The 16,213-nt window shown below is 48.4% G+C and overlaps 27 non-coding genes across 27 annotated transcripts; 13 read left to right on the top strand and 14 right to left on the bottom strand.

The window, feature by feature from the left end:
- Positions 1-111: 111 nt before the first annotated feature.
- Trnaq-uug (transfer RNA glutamine (anticodon UUG)) lies at positions 112-183 on the bottom strand. The gene has a single exon. It is a non-coding gene; the product is annotated as a tRNA-Gln (tRNA).
- Positions 184-740: 557 nt separating this feature from the next.
- Trnap-ugg (transfer RNA proline (anticodon UGG)) lies at positions 741-812 on the top strand. Its single transcript has one exon. It is a non-coding gene; the product is annotated as a tRNA-Pro (tRNA).
- A 504-nt stretch (positions 813-1,316) lies between these two features.
- Positions 1,317-1,388, bottom strand: Trnaq-uug (transfer RNA glutamine (anticodon UUG)). The gene has a single exon. It is a non-coding gene; the product is annotated as a tRNA-Gln (tRNA).
- A 557-nt stretch (positions 1,389-1,945) lies between these two features.
- On the top strand, positions 1,946-2,017 carry Trnap-ugg (transfer RNA proline (anticodon UGG)). The gene has a single exon. It is a non-coding gene; the product is annotated as a tRNA-Pro (tRNA).
- Positions 2,018-2,523: 506 nt separating this feature from the next.
- On the bottom strand, positions 2,524-2,595 carry Trnaq-uug (transfer RNA glutamine (anticodon UUG)). Its single transcript has one exon. It is a non-coding gene; the product is annotated as a tRNA-Gln (tRNA).
- A 557-nt stretch (positions 2,596-3,152) lies between these two features.
- Positions 3,153-3,224, top strand: Trnap-ugg (transfer RNA proline (anticodon UGG)). The gene has a single exon. It is a non-coding gene; the product is annotated as a tRNA-Pro (tRNA).
- A 506-nt stretch (positions 3,225-3,730) lies between these two features.
- Positions 3,731-3,802, bottom strand: Trnaq-uug (transfer RNA glutamine (anticodon UUG)). Its single transcript has one exon. It is a non-coding gene; the product is annotated as a tRNA-Gln (tRNA).
- A 557-nt stretch (positions 3,803-4,359) lies between these two features.
- Positions 4,360-4,431, top strand: Trnap-ugg (transfer RNA proline (anticodon UGG)). The gene has a single exon. It is a non-coding gene; the product is annotated as a tRNA-Pro (tRNA).
- Positions 4,432-4,937: 506 nt separating this feature from the next.
- On the bottom strand, positions 4,938-5,009 carry Trnaq-uug (transfer RNA glutamine (anticodon UUG)). The gene has a single exon. It is a non-coding gene; the product is annotated as a tRNA-Gln (tRNA).
- Positions 5,010-5,566: 557 nt separating this feature from the next.
- Positions 5,567-5,638, top strand: Trnap-ugg (transfer RNA proline (anticodon UGG)). Its single transcript has one exon. It is a non-coding gene; the product is annotated as a tRNA-Pro (tRNA).
- Positions 5,639-6,144: 506 nt separating this feature from the next.
- Positions 6,145-6,216, bottom strand: Trnaq-uug (transfer RNA glutamine (anticodon UUG)). Its single transcript has one exon. It is a non-coding gene; the product is annotated as a tRNA-Gln (tRNA).
- A 557-nt stretch (positions 6,217-6,773) lies between these two features.
- Trnap-ugg (transfer RNA proline (anticodon UGG)) lies at positions 6,774-6,845 on the top strand. The gene has a single exon. It is a non-coding gene; the product is annotated as a tRNA-Pro (tRNA).
- Positions 6,846-7,351: 506 nt separating this feature from the next.
- Trnaq-uug (transfer RNA glutamine (anticodon UUG)) lies at positions 7,352-7,423 on the bottom strand. Its single transcript has one exon. It is a non-coding gene; the product is annotated as a tRNA-Gln (tRNA).
- A 557-nt stretch (positions 7,424-7,980) lies between these two features.
- Positions 7,981-8,052, top strand: Trnap-ugg (transfer RNA proline (anticodon UGG)). The gene has a single exon. It is a non-coding gene; the product is annotated as a tRNA-Pro (tRNA).
- Positions 8,053-8,558: 506 nt separating this feature from the next.
- On the bottom strand, positions 8,559-8,630 carry Trnaq-uug (transfer RNA glutamine (anticodon UUG)). The gene has a single exon. It is a non-coding gene; the product is annotated as a tRNA-Gln (tRNA).
- Positions 8,631-9,187: 557 nt separating this feature from the next.
- On the top strand, positions 9,188-9,259 carry Trnap-ugg (transfer RNA proline (anticodon UGG)). The gene has a single exon. It is a non-coding gene; the product is annotated as a tRNA-Pro (tRNA).
- Positions 9,260-9,765: 506 nt separating this feature from the next.
- Trnaq-uug (transfer RNA glutamine (anticodon UUG)) lies at positions 9,766-9,837 on the bottom strand. The gene has a single exon. It is a non-coding gene; the product is annotated as a tRNA-Gln (tRNA).
- A 557-nt stretch (positions 9,838-10,394) lies between these two features.
- Trnap-ugg (transfer RNA proline (anticodon UGG)) lies at positions 10,395-10,466 on the top strand. Its single transcript has one exon. It is a non-coding gene; the product is annotated as a tRNA-Pro (tRNA).
- Positions 10,467-10,972: 506 nt separating this feature from the next.
- Trnaq-uug (transfer RNA glutamine (anticodon UUG)) lies at positions 10,973-11,044 on the bottom strand. Its single transcript has one exon. It is a non-coding gene; the product is annotated as a tRNA-Gln (tRNA).
- A 557-nt stretch (positions 11,045-11,601) lies between these two features.
- Trnap-ugg (transfer RNA proline (anticodon UGG)) lies at positions 11,602-11,673 on the top strand. Its single transcript has one exon. It is a non-coding gene; the product is annotated as a tRNA-Pro (tRNA).
- A 506-nt stretch (positions 11,674-12,179) lies between these two features.
- Positions 12,180-12,251, bottom strand: Trnaq-uug (transfer RNA glutamine (anticodon UUG)). The gene has a single exon. It is a non-coding gene; the product is annotated as a tRNA-Gln (tRNA).
- A 557-nt stretch (positions 12,252-12,808) lies between these two features.
- Positions 12,809-12,880, top strand: Trnap-ugg (transfer RNA proline (anticodon UGG)). The gene has a single exon. It is a non-coding gene; the product is annotated as a tRNA-Pro (tRNA).
- A 506-nt stretch (positions 12,881-13,386) lies between these two features.
- On the bottom strand, positions 13,387-13,458 carry Trnaq-uug (transfer RNA glutamine (anticodon UUG)). Its single transcript has one exon. It is a non-coding gene; the product is annotated as a tRNA-Gln (tRNA).
- A 557-nt stretch (positions 13,459-14,015) lies between these two features.
- Positions 14,016-14,087, top strand: Trnap-ugg (transfer RNA proline (anticodon UGG)). Its single transcript has one exon. It is a non-coding gene; the product is annotated as a tRNA-Pro (tRNA).
- A 506-nt stretch (positions 14,088-14,593) lies between these two features.
- Trnaq-uug (transfer RNA glutamine (anticodon UUG)) lies at positions 14,594-14,665 on the bottom strand. Its single transcript has one exon. It is a non-coding gene; the product is annotated as a tRNA-Gln (tRNA).
- Positions 14,666-15,222: 557 nt separating this feature from the next.
- On the top strand, positions 15,223-15,294 carry Trnap-ugg (transfer RNA proline (anticodon UGG)). Its single transcript has one exon. It is a non-coding gene; the product is annotated as a tRNA-Pro (tRNA).
- A 508-nt stretch (positions 15,295-15,802) lies between these two features.
- On the bottom strand, positions 15,803-15,874 carry Trnaq-uug (transfer RNA glutamine (anticodon UUG)). The gene has a single exon. It is a non-coding gene; the product is annotated as a tRNA-Gln (tRNA).
- Between the last annotated feature and the right edge of the window lie 339 nt (positions 15,875-16,213).

Raw genomic sequence — 16,213 nt, 5'->3', positions numbered from 1 at the left:
GTGGACTGCTATTAACAATTTGCGTTACATGATCCTAGCTAAAATTCTGCATATACAATTCCAACTACCGGCTCGTACACATTTCTAGAAACGAGCGCAAAACACAGCGTCAGGTTCCACCGAGACTCGAACTCGGATCGCTGGATTCAAAGTCCAGAGTGCTAACCATTACACCATGGAACCGGATGCCTGTAGCTGTCTTCAATTCAGTAGCATCATGTCATTAAGCCGATGAGATGCGATGTTATTTCATGTAGCATCCTCAGGAAGTGTGTGCGTGGCAAATGAAGCAACCAGGTAGGCTGAAAGTGGAAGGTGCACCTTCGAATGTAGCAAGAATTCTTGCCAGTATTCGTACATCAAGTGATGTCGAAGGCTCAGGTAATCAAAATCGCGCAACGGCCACTTTCGTATGGTGCATGCATTGTGCTGGAAGCAGCCTAGCTATGGAAACAGCTATGGACACAGAGTACTGGCGAAAACTGCGTGCTGACACAGAACGCTACGTAGTGGGCGGATAGTGCGTGACACGATAACATTTGCACTTCACACGGTCGAAATACTGACACACAACTCTAGCAGCTCTTTGAGCATTCACATACACTGGTGTTCAGCAAAGCTCATGTTGTGGGTGTCGGATTAAGAAAGCTCTTTGAGAATATGGTCCAGATTGTATTCTGCAACTAGCAAGTGCGGCAAGATGTCAGTAGGTGGCGGGGTGCAGACGTGCTTCCTTGTGCGGCCTGTTGGTCTAGGGGTATGATTCCTGCTTTGGGTGCAGGAGGTCCCGGGTTCAAATCCCGGACAGGCCCTACTTTTCACTTTCGCGACAACCAAACACTACGTTAAACTTGCGAGTCTCTGAAAGTAAGCCACGCAACAGGACAAACTGCATGTGGGCCACCGGCCCAAGAGACTGGCAAGTGCGTCATGTGGAAAGCAATCTACGTGGCAGGATTAAGCCGTCTTCGCTCACTTATATCTATACGTAAAGACTGGCACGTACAGCGATTCTATTCGTTTCCCAGGAACTAGTACATCGCATGCACGTTTGTTAAATGCATGCGCATGCAGCACCCAAAACGGAGAGATCTTTCCTGCTGGGAGAAACAGCTGAGGGCGTCTTCTCGCAGTTGAACCCCTTTCGTTCCGTTATTAATCCTAGTATCAAAAGCATAAGCATTTGGAGCGTTCCCCATTCACGTGTGGACTGCTATTAACAATTTGCGTTACATGATCCTAGCTAAAATTCTGCATATACAATTCCAACTACCGGCTCGTACACATTTCTAGAAACGAGCGCAAAACACAGCGTCAGGTTCCACCGAGACTCGAACTCGGATCGCTGGATTCAAAGTCCAGAGTGCTAACCATTACACCATGGAACCGGATGCCTGTAGCGGTCTTCAATTCAGTAGCATCATGTCATTAAGCCGATGAGATGCGATGTTATTTCATGTAGCGTCCTCAGGAAGTGTGTGCGTGGCAAATGAAGCAACCAGGTAGGCTGAAAGTGGAAGGTGCACCTTCGAATGTAGCAAGAATTCTTGCCAGTATTCGTACATCAAGTGATGTCGAAGGCTCAGGTAATCAAAATCGCGCAACGGCCACTTTCGTATGGTGCATGCATTGTGCTGGAAGCAGCCTAGCTATGGAAACAGCTATGGACACAGAGTACTGGCGAAAACTGCGTGCTGACACAGAACGCTACGTAGTGGGCGGATAGTGCGTGACACGATAACATTTGCACTTCACACGGTCGAAATACTGACACACAACTCTAGCAGCTCTTTGAGCATTCACATACACTGGTGTTCAGCAAAGCTCATGTTGTGGGTGTCGGATTAAGAAAGCTCTTTGAGAATATGGTCCAGATTGTATTCTGCAACTAGCAAGTGCGGCAAGATGTCAGTAGGTGGCGGGGTGCAGACGTGCTTCCTTGTGCGGCCTGTTGGTCTAGGGGTATGATTCCTGCTTTGGGTGCAGGAGGTCCCGGGTTCAAATCCCGGACAGGCCCTACTTTTCACTTTCGCGACAACCAAACACTACGTTAAACTTGCGAGTCTCTGAAAGTAAGCCACGCAACAGGACAAACTGCATGTGGGCCACCGGCCCAAGAGACTGGCAAGTGCGTCATGTGGAAAGCAATCTACGTGGCAGGATTAAGCCGTCTTCGCTCACTTATATCTATACGTAAAGACTGGCACGTACAGCGATTCTATTCGTTTCCCAGGAACTAGTACATCGCATGCACGTTTGTTAAATGCATGCGCATGCAGCACCCAAAACGGAGAGATGTCTTTCCTGCTGGGAGAAACAGCTGAGGGCGTCTTCTCGCAGTTGAACCCCTTTCGTTCCGTTATTAATCCTAGTATCAAAAGCATAAGCATTTGGAGCGTTCCCCATTCACGTGTGGACTGCTATTAACAATTTGCGTTACATGATCCTAGCTAAAATTCTGCATATACAATTCCAACTACCGGCTCGTACACATTTCTAGAAACGAGCGCAAAACACAGCGTCAGGTTCCACCGAGACTCGAACTCGGATCGCTGGATTCAAAGTCCAGAGTGCTAACCATTACACCATGGAACCGGATGCCTGTAGCGGTCTTCAATTCAGTAGCATCATGTCATTAAGCCGATGAGATGCGATGTTATTTCATGTAGCGTCCTCAGGAAGTGTTTGCGTGGCAAATGAAGCAACCAGGTAGGCTGAAAGTGGAAGGTGCACCTTCGAATGTAGCAAGAATTCTTGCCAGTATTCGTACATCAAGTGATGTCGAAGGCTCAGGTAATCAAAATCGCGCAACGGCCACTTTCGTATGGTGCATGCATTGTGCTGGAAGCAGCCTAGCTATGGAAACAGCTATGGACACAGAGTACTGGCGAAAACTGCGTGCTGACACAGAACGCTACGTAGTGGGCGGATAGTGCGTGACACGATAACATTTGCACTTCACACGGTCGAAATACTGACACACAACTCTAGCAGCTCTTTGAGCATTCACATACACTGGTGTTCAGCACAGCTCATGTTGTGGGTGTCGGATTAAGAAAGCTCTTTGAGAATATGGTCCAGATTGTATGCTGCAACTAGCAAGTGCGGCAAGATGTCAGTAGGTGGCGGGGTGCAGACGTGCTTCCTTGTGCGGCCTGTTGGTCTAGGGGTATGATTCCTGCTTTGGGTGCAGGAGGTCCCGGGTTCAAATCCCGGACAGGCCCTACTTTTCACTTTCGCGACAACCAAACACTACGTTAAACTTGCGAGTCTCTGAAAGTAAGCCACGCAACAGGACAAACTGCATGTGGGCCACCGGCCCAAGAGACTGGCAAGTGCGTCATGTGGAAAGCAATCTACGTGGCAGGATTAAGCCGTCTTCGCTCACTTATATCTATACGTAAAGACTGGCACGTACAGCGATTCTATTCGTTTCCCAGGAACTAGTACATCGCATGCACGTTTGTTAAATGCATGCGCATGCAGCACCCAAAACGGAGAGATGTCTTTCCTGCTGGGAGAAACAGCTGAGGGCGTCTTCTCGCAGTTGAACCCCTTTCGTTCCGTTATTAATCCTAGTATCAAAAGCATAAGCATTTGGAGCGTTCCCCATTCACGTGTGGACTGCTATTAACAATTTGCGTTACATGATCCTAGCTAAAATTCTGCATATACAATTCCAACTACCGGCTCGTACACATTTCTAGAAACGAGCGCAAAACACAGCGTCAGGTTCCACCGAGACTCGAACTCGGATCGCTGGATTCAAAGTCCAGAGTGCTAACCATTACACCATGGAACCGGATGCCTGTAGCGGTCTTCAATTCAGTAGCATCATGTCATTAAGCCGATGAGATGCGATGTTATTTCATGTAGCGTCCTCAGGAAGTGTTTGCGTGGCAAATGAAGCAACCAGGTAGGCTGAAAGTGGAAGGTGCACCTTCGAATGTAGCAAGAATTCTTGCCAGTATTCGTACATCAAGTGATGTCGAAGGCTCAGGTAATCAAAATCGCGCAACGGCCACTTTCGTATGGTGCATGCATTGTGCTGGAAGCAGCCTAGCTATGGAAACAGCTATGGACACAGAGTACTGGCGAAAACTGCGTGCTGACACAGAACGCTACGTAGTGGGCGGATAGTGCGTGACACGATAACATTTGCACTTCACACGGTCGAAATACTGACACACAACTCTAGCAGCTCTTTGAGCATTCACATACACTGGTGTTCAGCACAGCTCATGTTGTGGGTGTCGGATTAAGAAAGCTCTTTGAGAATATGGTCCAGATTGTATGCTGCAACTAGCAAGTGCGGCAAGATGTCAGTAGGTGGCGGGGTGCAGACGTGCTTCCTTGTGCGGCCTGTTGGTCTAGGGGTATGATTCATGCTTTGGGTGCAGGAGGTCCCGGGTTCAAATCCCGGACAGGCCCTACTTTTCACTTTCGCGACAACCAAACACTACGTTAAACTTGCGAGTCTCTGAAAGTAAGCCACGCAACAGGACAAACTGCATGTGGGCCACCGGCCCAAGAGACTGGCAAGTGCGTCATGTGGAAAGCAATCTACGTGGCAGGATTAAGCCGTCTTCGCTCACTTATATCTATACGTAAAGACTGGCACGTACAGCGATTCTATTCGTTTCCCAGGAACTAGTACATCGCATGCACGTTTGTTAAATGCATGCGCATGCAGCACCCAAAACGGAGAGATGTCTTTCCTGCTGGGAGAAACAGCTGAGGGCGTCTTCTCGCAGTTGAACCCCTTTCGTTCCGTTATTAATCCTAGTATCAAAAGCATAAGCATTTGGAGCGTTCCCCATTCACGTGTGGACTGCTATTAACAATTTGCGTTACATGATCCTAGCTAAAATTCTGCATATACAATTCCAACTACCGGCTCGTACACATTTCTAGAAACGAGCGCAAAACACAGCGTCAGGTTCCACCGAGACTCGAACTCGGATCGCTGGATTCAAAGTCCAGAGTGCTAACCATTACACCATGGAACCGGATGCCTGTAGCGGTCTTCAATTCAGTAGCATCATGTCATTAAGCCGATGAGATGCGATGTTATTTCATGTAGCGTCCTCAGGAAGTGTTTGCGTGGCAAATGAAGCAACCAGGTAGGCTGAAAGTGGAAGGTGCACCTTCGAATGTAGCAAGAATTCTTGCCAGTATTCGTACATCAAGTGATGTCGAAGGCTCAGGTAATCAAAATCGCGCAACGGCCACTTTCGTATGGTGCATGCATTGTGCTGGAAGCAGCCTAGCTATGGAAACAGCTATGGACACAGAGTACTGGCGAAAACTGCGTGCTGACACAGAACGCTACGTAGTGGGCGGATAGTGCGTGACACGATAACATTTGCACTTCACACGGTCGAAATACTGACACACAACTCTAGCAGCTCTTTGAGCATTCACATACACTGGTGTTCAGCACAGCTCATGTTGTGGGTGTCGGATTAAGAAAGCTCTTTGAGAATATGGTCCAGATTGTATGCTGCAACTAGCAAGTGCGGCAAGATGTCAGTAGGTGGCGGGGTGCAGACGTGCTTCCTTGTGCGGCCTGTTGGTCTAGGGGTATGATTCCTGCTTTGGGTGCAGGAGGTCCCGGGTTCAAATCCCGGACAGGCCCTACTTTTCACTTTCGCGACAACCAAACACTACGTTAAACTTGCGAGTCTCTGAAAGTAAGCCACGCAACAGGACAAACTGCATGTGGGCCACCGGCCCAAGAGACTGGCAAGTGCGTCATGTGGAAAGCAATCTACGTGGCAGGATTAAGCCGTCTTCGCTCACTTATATCTATACGTAAAGACTGGCACGTACAGCGATTCTATTCGTTTCCCAGGAACTAGTACATCGCATGCACGTTTGTTAAATGCATGCGCATGCAGCACCCAAAACGGAGAGATGTCTTTCCTGCTGGGAGAAACAGCTGAGGGCGTCTTCTCGCAGTTGAACCCCTTTCGTTCCGTTATTAATCCTAGTATCAAAAGCATAAGCATTTGGAGCGTTCCCCATTCACGTGTGGACTGCTATTAACAATTTGCGTTACATGATCCTAGCTAAAATTCTGCATATACAATTCCAACTACCGGCTCGTACACATTTCTAGAAACGAGCGCAAAACACAGCGTCAGGTTCCACCGAGACTCGAACTCGGATCGCTGGATTCAAAGTCCAGAGTGCTAACCATTACACCATGGAACCGGATGCCTGTAGCGGTCTTCAATTCAGTAGCATCATGTCATTAAGCCGATGAGATGCGATGTTATTTCATGTAGCGTCCTCAGGAAGTGTGTGCGTGGCAAATGAAGCAACCAGGTAGGCTGAAAGTGGAAGGTGCACCTTCGAATGTAGCAAGAATTCTTGCCAGTATTCGTACATCAAGTGATGTCGAAGGCTCAGGTAATCAAAATCGCGCAACGGCCACTTTCGTATGGTGCATGCATTGTGCTGGAAGCAGCCTAGCTATGGAAACAGCTATGGACACAGAGTACTGGCGAAAACTGCGTGCTGACACAGAACGCTACGTAGTGGGCGGATAGTGCGTGACACGATAACATTTGCACTTCACACGGTCGAAATACTGACACACAACTCTAGCAGCTCTTTGAGCATTCACATACACTGGTGTTCAGCACAGCTCATGTTGTGGGTGTCGGATTAAGAAAGCTCTTTGAGAATATGGTCCAGATTGTATGCTGCAACTAGCAAGTGCGGCAAGATGTCAGTAGGTGGCGGGGTGCAGACGTGCTTCCTTGTGCGGCCTGTTGGTCTAGGGGTATGATTCCTGCTTTGGGTGCAGGAGGTCCCGGGTTCAAATCCCGGACAGGCCGTACTTTTCACTTTCGCGACAACCAAACACTACGTTAAACTTGCGAGTCTCTGAAAGTAAGCCACGCAACAGGACAAACTGCATGTGGGCCACCGGCCCAAGAGACTGGCAAGTGCGTCATGTGGAAAGCAATCTACGTGGCAGGATTAAGCCGTCTTCGCTCACTTATATCTATACGTAAAGACTGGCACGTACAGCGATTCTATTCGTTTCCCAGGAACTAGTACATCGCATGCACGTTTGTTAAATGCATGCGCATGCAGCACCCAAAACGGAGAGATGTCTTTCCTGCTGGGAGAAACAGCTGAGGGCGTCTTCTCGCAGTTGAACCCCTTTCGTTCCGTTATTAATCCTAGTATCAAAAGCATAAGCATTTGGAGCGTTCCCCATTCACGTGTGGACTGCTATTAACAATTTGCGTTACATGATCCTAGCTAAAATTCTGCATATACAATTCCAACTACCGGCTCGTACACATTTCTAGAAACGAGCGCAAAACACAGCGTCAGGTTCCACCGAGACTCGAACTCGGATCGCTGGATTCAAAGTCCAGAGTGCTAACCATTACACCATGGAACCGGATGCCTGTAGCGGTCTTCAATTCAGTAGCATCATGTCATTAAGCCGATGAGATGCGATGTTATTTCATGTAGCGTCCTCAGGAAGTGTTTGCGTGGCAAATGAAGCAACCAGGTAGGCTGAAAGTGGAAGGTGCACCTTCGAATGTAGCAAGAATTCTTGCCAGTATTCGTACATCAAGTGATGTCGAAGGCTCAGGTAATCAAAATCGCGCAACGGCCACTTTCGTATGGTGCATGCATTGTGCTGGAAGCAGCCTAGCTATGGAAACAGCTATGGACACAGAGTACTGGCGAAAACTGCGTGCTGACACAGAACGCTACGTAGTGGGCGGATAGTGCGTGACACGATAACATTTGCACTTCACACGGTCGAAATACTGACACACAACTCTAGCAGCTCTTTGAGCATTCACATACACTGGTGTTCAGCACAGCTCATGTTGTGGGTGTCGGATTAAGAAAGCTCTTTGAGAATATGGTCCAGATTGTATGCTGCAACTAGCAAGTGCGGCAAGATGTCAGTAGGTGGCGGGGTGCAGACGTGCTTCCTTGTGCGGCCTGTTGGTCTAGGGGTATGATTCCTGCTTTGGGTGCAGGAGGTCCCGGGTTCAAATCCCGGACAGGCCCTACTTTTCACTTTCGCGACAACCAAACACTACGTTAAACTTGCGAGTCTCTGAAAGTAAGCCACGCAACAGGACAAACTGCATGTGGGCCACCGGCCCAAGAGACTGGCAAGTGCGTCATGTGGAAAGCAATCTACGTGGCAGGATTAAGCCGTCTTCGCTCACTTATATCTATACGTAAAGACTGGCACGTACAGCGATTCTATTCGTTTCCCAGGAACTAGTACATCGCATGCACGTTTGTTAAATGCATGCGCATGCAGCACCCAATACGGAGAGATGTCTTTCCTGCTGGGAGAAACAGCTGAGGGCGTCTTCTCGCAGTTGAACCCCTTTCGTTCCGTTATTAATCCTAGTATCAAAAGCATAAGCATTTGGAGCGTTCCCCATTCACGTGTGGACTGCTATTAACAATTTGCGTTACATGATCCTAGCTAAAATTCTGCATATACAATTCCAACTACCGGCTCGTACACATTTCTAGAAACGAGCGCAAAACACAGCGTCAGGTTCCACCGAGACTCGAACTCGGATCGCTGGATTCAAAGTCCAGAGTGCTAACCATTACACCATGGAACCGGATGCCTGTAGCGGTCTTCAATTCAGTAGCATCATGTCATTAAGCCGATGAGATGCGATGTTATTTCATGTAGCGTCCTCAGGAAGTGTTTGCGTGGCAAATGAAGCAACCAGGTAGGCTGAAAGTGGAAGGTGCACCTTCGAATGTAGCAAGAATTCTTGCCAGTATTCGTACATCAAGTGATGTCGAAGGCTCAGGTAATCAAAATCGCGCAACGGCCACTTTCGTATGGTGCATGCATTGTGCTGGAAGCAGCCTAGCTATGGAAACAGCTATGGACACAGAGTACTGGCGAAAACTGCGTGCTGACACAGAACGCTACGTAGTGGGCGGATAGTGCGTGACACGATAACATTTGCACTTCACACGGTCGAAATACTGACACACAACTCTAGCAGCTCTTTGAGCATTCACATACACTGGTGTTCAGCAAAGCTCATGTTGTGGGTGTCGGATTAAGAAAGCTCTTTGAGAATATGGTCCAGATTGTATGCTGCAACTAGCAAGTGCGGCAAGATGTCAGTAGGTGGCGGGGTGCAGACGTGCTTCCTTGTGCGGCCTGTTGGTCTAGGGGTATGATTCCTGCTTTGGGTGCAGGAGGTCCCGGGTTCAAATCCCGGACAGGCCCTACTTTTCACTTTCGCGACAACCAAACACTACGTTAAACTTGCGAGTCTCTGAAAGTAAGCCACGCAACCGGACAAACTGCATGTGGGCCACCGGCCCAAGAGACTGGCAAGTGCGTCATGTGGAAAGCAATCTACGTGGCAGGATTAAGCCGTCTTCGCTCACTTATATCTATACGTAAAGACTGGCACGTACAGCGATTCTATTCGTTTCCCAGGAACTAGTACATCGCATGCACGTTTGTTAAATGCATGCGCATGCAGCACCCAAAACGGAGAGATGTCTTTCCTGCTGGGAGAAACAGCTGAGGGCGTCTTCTCGCAGTTGAACCCCTTTCGTTCCGTTATTAATCCTAGTATCAAAAGCATAAGCATTTGGAGCGTTCCCCATTCACGTGTGGACTGCTATTAACAATTTGCGTTACATGATCCTAGCTAAAATTCTGCATATACAATTCCAACTACCGGCTCGTACACATTTCTAGAAACGAGCGCAAAACACAGCGTCAGGTTCCACCGAGACTCGAACTCGGATCGCTGGATTCAAAGTCCAGAGTGCTAACCATTACACCATGGAACCGGATGCCTGTAGCGGTCTTCAATTCAGTAGCATCATGTCATTAAGCCGATGAGATGCGATGTTATTTCATGTAGCGTCCTCAGGAAGTGTTTGCGTGGCAAATGAAGCAACCAGGTAGGCTGAAAGTGGAAGGTGCACCTTCGAATGTAGCAAGAATTCTTGCCAGTATTCGTACATCAAGTGATGTCGAAGGCTCAGGTAATCAAAATCGCGCAACGGCCACTTTCGTATGGTGCATGCATTGTGCTGGAAGCAGCCTAGCTATGGAAACAGCTATGGACACAGAGTACTGGCGAAAACTGCGTGCTGACACAGAACGCTACGTAGTGGGCGGATAGTACGTGACACGATAACATTTGCACTTCACACGGTCGAAATACTGACACACAACTCTAGCAGCTCTTTGAGCATTCACATACACTGGTGTTCAGCAAAGCTCATGTTGTGGGTGTCGGATTAAGAAAGCTCTTTGAGAATATGGTCCAGATTGTATGCTGCAACTAGCAAGTGCGGCAAGATGTCAGTAGGTGGCGGGGTGCAGACGTGCTTCCTTGTGCGGCCTGTTGGTCTAGGGGTATGATTCCTGCTTTGGGTGCAGGAGGTCCCGGGTTCAAATCCCGGACAGGCCCTACCTTTCACTTTCGCGACAACCAAACACTACGTTAAACTTGCGAGTCTCTGAAAGTAAGCCACGCAACCGGACAAACTGCATGTGGGCCACCGGCCCAAGAGACTGGCAAGTGCGTCATGTGGAAAGCAATCTACGTGGCAGGATTAAGCCGTCTTCGCTCACTTATATCTATACGTAAAGACTGGCACGTACAGCGATTCTATTCGTTTCCCAGGAACTAGTACATCGCATGCACGTTTGTTAAATGCATGCGCATGCAGCACCCAAAACGGAGAGATGTCTTTCCTGCTGGGAGAAACAGCTGAGGGCGTCTTCTCGCAGTTGAACCCCTTTCGTTCCGTTATTAATCCTAGTATCAAAAGCATAAGCATTTGGAGCGTTCCCCATTCACGTGTGGACTGCTATTAACAATTTGCGTTACATGATCCTAGCTAAAATTCTGCATATACAATTCCAACTACCGGCTCGTACACATTTCTAGAAACGAGCGCAAAACACAGCGTCAGGTTCCACCGAGACTCGAACTCGGATCGCTGGATTCAAAGTCCAGAGTGCTAACCATTACACCATGGAACCGGATGCCTGTAGCGGTCTTCAATTCAGTAGCATCATGTCATTAAGCCGATGAGATGCGATGTTATTTCATGTAGCGTCCTCAGGAAGTGTTTGCGTGGCAAATGAAGCAACCAGGTAGGCTGAAAGTGGAAGGTGCACCTTCGAATGTAGCAAGAATTCTTGCCAGTATTCGTACATCAAGTGATGTCGAAGGCTCAGGTAATCAAAATCGCGCAACGGCCACTTTCGTATGGTGCATGCATTGTGCTGGAAGCAGCCTAGCTATGGAAACAGCTATGGACACAGAGTACTGGCGAAAACTGCGTGCTGACACAGAACGCTACGTAGTGGGCGGATAGTGCGTGACACGATAACATTTGCACTTCACACGGTCGAAATACTGACACACAACTCTAGCAGCTCTTTGAGCATTCACATACACTGGTGTTCAGCACAGCTCATGTTGTGGGTGTCGGATTAAGAAAGCTCTTTGAGAATATGGTCCAGATTGTATGCTGCAACTAGCAAGTGCGGCAAGATGTCAGTAGGTGGCGGGGTGCAGACGTGCTTCCTTGTGCGGCCTGTTGGTCTAGGGGTATGATTCCTGCTTTGGGTGCAGGAGGTCCCGGGTTCAAATCCCGGACAGGCCCTACTTTTCACTTTCGCGACAACCAAACACTACGTTAAACTTGCGAGTCTCTGAAAGTAAGCCACGCAACAGGACAAACTGCATGTGGGCCACCGGCCCAAGAGACTGGCAAGTGCGTCATGTGGAAAGCAATCTACGTGGCAGGATTAAGCCGTCTTCGCTCACTTATATCTATACGTAAAGACTGGCACGTACAGCGATTCTATTCGTTTCCCAGGAACTAGTACATCGCATGCACGTTTGTTAAATGCATGCGCATGCAGCACCCAAAACGGAGAGATGTCTTTCCTGCTGGGAGAAACAGCTGAGGGCGTCTTCTCGCAGTTGAACCCCTTTCGTTCCGTTATTAATCCTAGTATCAAAAGCATAAGCATTTGGAGCGTTCCCCATTCACGTGTGGACTGCTATTAACAATTTGCGTTACATGATCCTAGCTAAAATTCTGCATATACAATTCCAACTACCGGCTCGTACACATTTCTAGAAACGAGCGCAAAACACAGCGTCAGGTTCCACCGAGACTCGAACTCGGATCGCTGGATTCAAAGTCCAGAGTGCTAACCATTACACCATGGAACCGGATGCCTGTAGCGGTCTTCAATTCAGTAGCATCATGTCATTAAGCCGATGAGATGCGATGTTATTTCATGTAGCGTCCTCAGGAAGTGTTTGCGTGGCAAATGAAGCAACCAGGTAGGCTGAAAGTGGAAGGTGCACCTTCGAATGTAGCAAGAATTCTTGCCAGTATTCGTACATCAAGTGATGTCGAAGGCTCAGGTAATCAAAATCGCGCAACGGCCACTTTCGTATGGTGCATGCATTGTGCTGGAAGCAGCCTAGCTATGGAAACAGCTATGGACACAGAGTACTGGCGAAAACTGCGTGCTGACACAGAACGCTACGTAGTGGGCGGATAGTGCGTGACACGATAACATTTGCACTTCACACGGTCGAAATACTGACACACAACTCTAGCAGCTCTTTGAGCATTCACATACACTGGTGTTCAGCACAGCTCATGTTGTGGGTGTCGGATTAAGAAAGCTCTTTGAGAATATGGTCCAGATTGTATGCTGCAACTAGCAAGTGCGGCAAGATGTCAGTAGGTGGCGGGGTGCAGACGTGCTTCCTTGTGCGGCCTGTTGGTCTAGGGGTATGATTCCTGCTTTGGGTGCAGGAGGTCCCGGGTTCAAATCCCGGACAGGCCCTACTTTTCACTTTCGCGACAACCAAACACTACGTTAAACTTGCGAGTCTCTGAAAGTAAGCCACGCAACAGGACAAACTGCATGTGGGCCACCGGCCCAAGAGACTGGCAAGTGCGTCATGTGGAAAGCAATCTACGTGGCAGGATTAAGCCGTCTTCGCTCACTTATATCTATACGTAAAGACTGGCACGTACAGCGATTCTATTCGTTTCCCAGGAACTAGTACATCGCATGCACGTTTGTTAAATGCATGCGCATGCAGCACCCAAAACGGAGAGATGTCTTTCCTGCTGGGAGAAACAGCTGAGGGCGTCTTCTCGCATTTGAACCCCTTTCGTTCCGTTATTAATCCTAGTATCAAAAGCATAAGCATTTGGAGCGTTCCCCATTCACGTGTGGACTGCTATTAACAATTTGCGTTACATGATCCTAGCTAAAATTCTGCATATACAATTCCAACTACCGGCTCGTACACATTTCTAGAAACGAGCGCAAAACACAGCGTCAGGTTCCACCGAGACTCGAACTCGGATCGCTGGATTCAAAGTCCAGAGTGCTAACCATTACACCATGGAACCGGATGCCTGTAGCGGTCTTCAATTCAGTAGCATCATGTCATTAAGCCGATGAGATGCGATGTTATTTCATGTAGCGTCCTCAGGAAGTGTTTGCGTGGCAAATGAAGCAACCAGGTAGGCTGAAAGTGGAAGGTGCACCTTCGAATGTAGCAAGAATTCTTGCCAGTATTCGTACATCAAGTGATGTCGAAGGCTCAGGTAATCAAAATCGCGCAACGGCCACTTTCGTATGGTGCATGCATTGTGCTGGAAGCAGCCTAGCTATGGAAACAGCTATGGACACAGAGTACTGGCGAAAACTGCGTGCTGACACAGAACGCTACGTAGTGGGCGGATAGTGCGTGACACGATAACATTTGCACTTCACACGGTCGAAATACTGACACACAACTCTAGCAGCTCTTTGAGCATTCACATACACTGGTGTTCAGCAAAGCTCATGTTGTGGGTGTCGGATTAAGAAAGCTCTTTGAGAATATGGTCCAGATTGTATGCTGCAACTAGCAAGTGCGGCAAGATGTCAGTAGGTGGCGGGGTGCAGACGTGCTTCCTTGTGCGGCCTGTTGGTCTAGGGGTATGATTCCTGCTTTGGGTGCAGGAGGTCCCGGGTTCAAATCCCGGACAGGCCCTACTTTTCACTTTCGCGACAACCAAACACTACGTTAAACTTGCGAGTCTCTGAAAGTAAGCCACGCAACCGGACAAACTGCATGTGGGCCACCGGCCCAAGAGACTGGCAAGTGCGTCATGTGGAAAGCAATCTACGTGGCAGGATTAAGCCGTCTTCGCTCACTTATATCTATACGTAAAGACTGGCACGTACAGCGATTCTATTCGTTTCCCAGGAACTAGTACATCGCATGCACGTTTGTTAAATGCATGCGCATGCAGCACCCAAAACGGAGAGATGTCTTTCCTGCTGGGAGAAACAGCTGAGGGCGTCTTCTCGCAGTTGAACCCCTTTCGTTCCGTTATTAATCCTAGTATCAAAAGCATAAGCATTTGGAGCGTTCCCCATTCACGTGTGGACTGCTATTAACAATTTGCGTTACATGATCCTAGCTAAAATTCTGCATATACAATTCCAACTACCGGCTCGTACACATTTCTAGAAACGAGCGCAAAACACAGCGTCAGGTTCCACCGAGACTCGAACTCGGATCGCTGGATTCAAAGTCCAGAGTGCTAACCATTACACCATGGAACCGGATGCCTGTAGCGGTCTTCAATTCAGTAGCATCATGTCATTAAGCCGATGAGATGCGATGTTATTTCATGTAGCGTCCTCAGGAAGTGTTTGCGTGGCAAATGAAGCAACCAGGTAGGCTGAAAGTGGAAGGTGCACCTTCGAATGTAGCAAGAATTCTTGCCAGTATTCGTACATCAAGTGATGTCGAAGGCTCAGGTAATCAAAATCGCGCAACGGCCACTTTCGTATGGTGCATGCATTGTGCTGGAAGCAGCCTAGCTATGGAAACAGCTATGGACACAGAGTACTGGCGAAAACTGCGTGCTGACACAGAACGCTACGTAGTGGGCGGATAGTGCGTGACACGATAACATTTGCACTTCACACGGTCGAAATACTGACACACAACTCTAGCAGCTCTTTGAGCATTCACATACACTGGTGTTCAGCAAAGCTCATGTTGTGGGTGTCGGATTAAGAAAGCTCTTTGAGAATATGGTCCAGATTGTATGCTGCAACTAGCAAGTGCGGCAAGATGTCAGTAGGTGGCGGGGTGCAGACGTGCTTCCTTGTGCGGCCTGTTGGTCTAGGGGTATGATTCCTGCTTTGGGTGCAGGAGGTCCCGGGTTCAAATCCCGGACAGGCCCTACTTTTCACTTTCGCGACAACCAAACACTACGTTAAACTTGCGAGTCTCTGAAAGTAAGCCACGCAACCGGACAAACTGCATGTGGGCCACCGGCCCAAGAGACTGGCAAGTGCGTCATGTGGAAAGCAATCTACGTGGCAGGATTAAGCCGTCTTCGCTCACTTTATCTATACGTAAATGACTGGCACGTACAGGCGATTCTATTCGTTTCCCAGGAACTAGTACATCGCATGCACGTTTGTAAAATGCATGCGCATGCAGCACCCAAAACGGAGAGATGTCTTTCCTGCTGGGAGAAACAGCTGAGGGCGTCTTCTCGCAGTTGAACCCCTTACGTTCCGTTATTAATCCTAGTATCAAAAGCATAAGCATTTGGAGCGTCCCCCATTCACGTGTGGACTGCTATTAACAATTTGCGTTACATGATCCTAGCTAAAATTCTGCATATACAATTCACAACTACCGGCTCTTACACATTTGTAGAAACGAGCGCAAAACACAGCGTCAGGTTCCACCGAGACTCGAACTCGGATCGCTGGATTCAAAGTCCAGAGTGCTAACCATTACACCATGGAACCGGATGCCTGTAGCGGTCTTCAATTCAGTAGCATCATGTCATTAAGCCAATAAGATGCGATGTTATTTCATGTAGCGTCCTCATGAAGTGTTTGCGTGGCAAATGAAGCAACCAGGTAGGCTGAAAGTGGAAGGTGCACCTTCGAATGTAGCAAGAATTCTTGCCAGTATTCGTACATAAAGTGATGTCGAAGGCTCAGGTAATCAAAATCGCGCAACGGACACTTTCGTATGGTGCATGCATTGTGCTGGAAGCAGCCTAGCTATGGAAACAGCTATGGACACAGAGTACTGTCGAAAACTGCGTGCTGACACAGAACGCTACGTAGTGGGCGGATTGT

The sequence above is a fragment of the Schistocerca cancellata genome, chromosome 2 (genome assembly GCF_023864275.1).
Source record: "Schistocerca cancellata isolate TAMUIC-IGC-003103 chromosome 2, iqSchCanc2.1, whole genome shotgun sequence".
NCBI classification, from domain to species: Eukaryota; Metazoa; Arthropoda; class Insecta; order Orthoptera; family Acrididae; genus Schistocerca; species Schistocerca cancellata.
Note: the sequence above shows the minus strand (reverse complement) of the source record. Positions and strands in the feature narration are given on the sequence as shown.